Below are 5,087 nucleotides of genomic sequence, written 5' to 3' on the forward strand. Positions count from 1 at the left end.
GTATCCTCACGCTCACCCAGAGAGCGCTTCAACTGACCTCAACAGGGCATGAAGGCACAAGAAGTGCTCACTTGTCATTTCCAAAACCAACTCTGAGAGCGAGCATTGTTGTAGCTTGTGGGACACACTGATGATTCATGAACACAGGGTTCTCAGGAGGAAAAGTGAGCAGAAGTCGCTCGGGGGTTATCGATTTTCATCTACTATGTCAAAGGAGAAAGTGGCACTTCTTAGGCAAGCAAAGTACGCATTGAAAAGATAGAAAGACCCTCTGACGGAAAAAGTTCAAATCCTATCTGAGGAACTGGGGAAAAATCAAAATGATTTGCAAAAGGTGTGCATTGAAACGCTAGATAAGAGACTAAACGAGCTTCGACTGCCACAGGCTCAGCGGACACCCATTGAGCAATGCATTTCTGCATCAAAGTGCACGAATAAGAAGAACAGGCGATACACAGAAAGTTTTCTTTTACTTTGCTTTCTCTTGCATATTCGGAGCCCCACCCCGTACAGATTTCTGCGGGAGAGTTTTGCCTCTACCGTATGTTTCGACTGTGCGCAAGAATTTATCACTTCCACAGTTAGTGTGAACTGTATCATCCACAGTTCGTGTGAACTGTGGATTTGATCGCCGGTTTTTCGGCGCCTTCAAAAAGAAGATGTCACAAAAAGACATATTTCAGAAACACGGCATTTTGGTGTTTGACGAAATATATGTATGAAAGGAGATCAAGGTGAACGCAAAGACGATGACACACACATGATTTTCTGACTTTGGTGAAGAGGTAGAGAGCGCCGAAGAACTTGCGGACCATGGGCTGGTATTTACATTTCAATCATTTGGTGATAGTTACTCACAGCCCATTGCCGTCTTTGCAGGGGAAAAACTCTACCAAAAGTGTTGTGTTGTCACAACTAGTATTGAAAGCAATTCTCCTGCTTGAAGACGCATGGGCATTTGTTGATGCAATCGTTTGTGATGGTGCCGTGACAAATAGAGCCATGTGGAAAGAGTTTACCATCAGTGGAACGCTCGACAACACCAGAAGCTCTTTTGTACACCCTGTTGATGACGAGCGAATGGTTTACGCATTTTCAGACGCACCACACCTGATCAAATGCGTTCGCAACAGATTGCACAACACAGCCAGAAACTTTTCAGCATTACTGGAGAGAGTGTTCTATGGAGATACTACAGCAAATTTTATGTTCATGACTCGCGTGTTGCAGGATGCCTTCGAGTGTGCTCTAAGTTAACATATGCTCACTTAAATCCTTCCAACACAGATGAAGGTTAAGCATGCCACACAGTTGTTAAGCAGGCGTGTTGCTAAAGGTCTCGAGTTTTATTCCAACACAAAAGAAGACGGCCTCGAAGATGTCACTGCCACCGTCAAGCTTACAGTTCGTACGAAATATCTGTTTGACGCACTAAATCGCAGGCACCCCGCAGAAAGGACCTGGCTCACGAGACTTCGAAGTACTGAAGTCCGCATTAGAGTGGCTAAACACGTGGGAGAGAGAATTAGTGTCGGGAAGAATTGGCCGACACAGCTTTCTAACGGAATCTACAGCAGAAGGCTTGCGTGTCAGCATTCAGTCTGCTATTGATCAGTCCACGTACCTCCTGCAAAAGTGCAATTTCAAGTACGTGTTAACCAGGAAGTTCATCCAAGACGTTTTTGAACGCTTCTTTGGCATTATACGCCATGTGGGTGGACAGAACGAGCATCCCAGCACCCCCACGTTTTTGCAACTTTACAACCTTTCTATATACAGTCTCATTAAGCCCCCAAGTATGGGAACTGTACGGTGGAAAGTGGACAACGCACAGACCCATTGCCGTGTCTCACCTTAGAAGATGTGACATCCGCGTTTTCCAGTGGTGGACAACATGACAAAATGCTTTCCAAGCTGATGAACCAATTGAGTGGGTTGGTAGACGACGTAGTTGAAACCGACATTGCCCACGACCATTCGTATTATTATTCTCAAGTGGCAGACTGCATAATCTATTACGTGTCTGGCTTCGTGTGCAAAAAGCTCACAAAATTATCAGCATGCACGGCATGCCACGATGGTCTTACATTGTCTGCAGTGCACTCCGAAGCTCCTGAAGCGGCCCTGGTGAATTGCAAAACACGAGGGGTCTGAAGCACCTCACTCGAAACATATTTCGTATGTTGCAAGCAGCTGAAATTCAGTTTCAGCGACATATGGACAACGAATCAGCCTACGACTTGACCATCAACCATATGATCGAGAACTATGACTTTGCAATCCCGTGCCAAAGCCACAAAGTAGACATCATTGCACAGTTGTTTCGTTGCTATGTGTCGATGAGGATGCATCACTACTGCAAGCAAAGGAACCGTGGCATCCAAGATGAGACAAAAACAAAAAAACACGAAAGCTTTGCAAGCTTGTCAAGTAGGTTATTTCCGTGCAGGGCTCGGCATGTATTACAATACTTTGTATTATAATAGCATTACTCTAATCCTTTTTGTATTTGTACTACGTATTATAATACAGGTTTCAGAAAAGTATCTGTATTACGTATTATAATACGCAAAAACGTGCATTACAAGTATTATAATACTCCACTATTACTTCTGAAATTTTGAGGTTTGGTCACACCGTACTCGCTATCAGCACGGTGGAAACCCGGTCAGGTACGCCAGAGCACCACATGTTTTAGGTAATCTACTCTTTGAACACCTACTTCTCTGGGGATTAGCCATAGGGTCATAAAGTTCCCGGGAGAGAAAGAAACAATCAGAAGTGTTTCTAGCTCTGTGTTCAGGGTTAATGTACGCACCGAGGCCGCCTTCTACTTCTGGTACGCCCCCTCTCCTAGGCTGGGAGGGGGGTCAGCTAAGGAGGAACAGTTGCCCTCAACCCTGGTCTTAGACGTCTTGTAGCATACTGAATATGCCACAAGACGTTACATAGGTTGGGGAGGAACGCAGTTGTACGTAACGCGTTACTAGTAATTGCGTTACTTGTAATCAATTACTTTTTCAGTATTTTTTAACGTAATCAATTAATTTTGTGAGCAAGTAATTTTGCAAGTAATACGATTACAATTTACGGTAATCAATTACTGAGTAATTGATTACTTCTTTAACCTTCTGTCAACAATGGCAACCCTTTTCAGCAAGCCAAGCTGTTCTTCTGTTCCACCACCAGTTCGACCGAAGCAATGACGCAGAGGTCACTGTGACGGCCGTCTCTAATCTGTTATACACACGCGTTATTACCAAAGTAATATGATAAAACCGCGATAATATGATGATATGATAATATTACAACCGCGACCTACTAGAGCAATAGTAAAATAGGTGACTGTATTGATAAATTGTGGGGTCTGAACATAACAACAGTAACAAAACGAAGCGGAAGTTTCGATGTTGTTTGAAATGTATGTATAAATCTGTAATAAACGCGTGCATGTGTTTTGTATGTTGCTTTCAAATGTATTTGTGAATTTCACTTATCATGTATGTTGGTGTCTCATATTAGAATTTGCAACAAGAGCTGCATGGTTTTATTAACTGCAGGTTTGTTGGCTTTCCTATGGCCCACAATTTAAAAGTAACGGGAAAAGTAACGCGTTACATTTTTAGTCGGTAACGTATTACATTTTTGATGAAGTAATTTGTAACGGTAAAGAATTACTTTTCGTGCAGCAGTAACAGTAACTGTGATCAATTACTTTTTTCGAGTAACGCGAGGAGAGAGGGAAATTCAATGCATAAACTGAGATTTTGGGAAGAGGGGGTTTGGCTGGAATGGCCCAAAGCCAAACAGTCAGTAATGCACCTGTTGTTTAACACAACAGGCACTGTAAATTGTGAAATAAATGTTGTGTACGGGTACGCCCCGGGCTTTTCAAAAAGCTTTGTGTTCCTTTATTACCATCATGTATTATAATACAAAGTATTTGTATTAGTATTATAATACGCGTTTTTCTGGAGTATTATGTATTAGTACTATAATACGACAAAATAGTATTACTGCCCACCCCTGTTATTCCGTGGTCTTGTACTATGTTTTGTGAACGTGTGCAATAAACAGATTTATTTTTGAGAATTACCTCTCTTATTGTGCAATGCTTGGCTTTGAAAAGAATCTCAAGACCTGTGGTATCCCCGCCTTCTTTGCATTGATATATTCGCAGCGGAAAACCACCAGTGGAGAACCGAGCACGATTGCAGAATATTCCTCCAACAACAGTCGTTCCCGCGTCGCTCGCAGAAGTGTTGACTGACATTGTAACAAAATCTACACCTCTGTATAATAAATATTGCGCCTATCACTATGTTTGCTTTAAAATCTTTGCGCACAGGCAGACGTAGTGTACTGAGCGCGGTGGCGTAGGCGGCCTCCCTCCGCTCAGCGCCTCTAGCGGCGCAATGAGGAAGCCTGAGCGCAAATTCGACCGACGGAGCGGCTGCGCTCGGGCACCTCTCTCTTCTTACACCGTGACCTGTACTACGAATGGGGGCACTCTGCGCCAGACAAACATAGCTAAATGATAGAAAGGACGGCCAAGTATCATACCCACGATGTGTTTTTTTTTTTTTTTAATATACTCCTTCAAACACAAGTGATAGGCGGCAGTAAAAATAATCTGCTTTGATTGGAAGCAAATTCGAAGATTAGAGCAAATGCTCTCCCGTGCCCGACACGATCCAGACGTGGAAGAGAGGTGGAGAAGTCTTGCCGCGCCGGATGCCGCAGCCAGGAAACGCTAGCCCATATATCGCAAGTGTGCCATCGGATGCATGGTGCCCGCACCAGGTGCACGACAATAAGCGGGAGACTCTTTTCGGGTGTAGTTCGAGGCACACAGGTTCCGCCTCATGGCGCGCGTCATATGTCACGTGAGGAGGGAAAGCGACAGCAAGGGATGGGGCGGGAATGACGGGAAGACCAAAACAGGAAAGGTCAGATTGGTAGTATGTGCCCGGCGGCACAACTGTTTGCAAGTAAGGCAAATTATGCAAATTATGTGTCGCACTTAGTCTAAATTGTATTATGCTGCAGTTGTCCGGGTGGTAAGGTGACGTGACAGAAGACGAAAG

Source organism: Ornithodoros turicata, unplaced genomic scaffold (assembly GCF_037126465.1).
Source record: "Ornithodoros turicata isolate Travis unplaced genomic scaffold, ASM3712646v1 ctg00000887.1, whole genome shotgun sequence".
In the NCBI taxonomy this organism is placed as follows: domain Eukaryota; kingdom Metazoa; phylum Arthropoda; class Arachnida; order Ixodida; family Argasidae; genus Ornithodoros; species Ornithodoros turicata.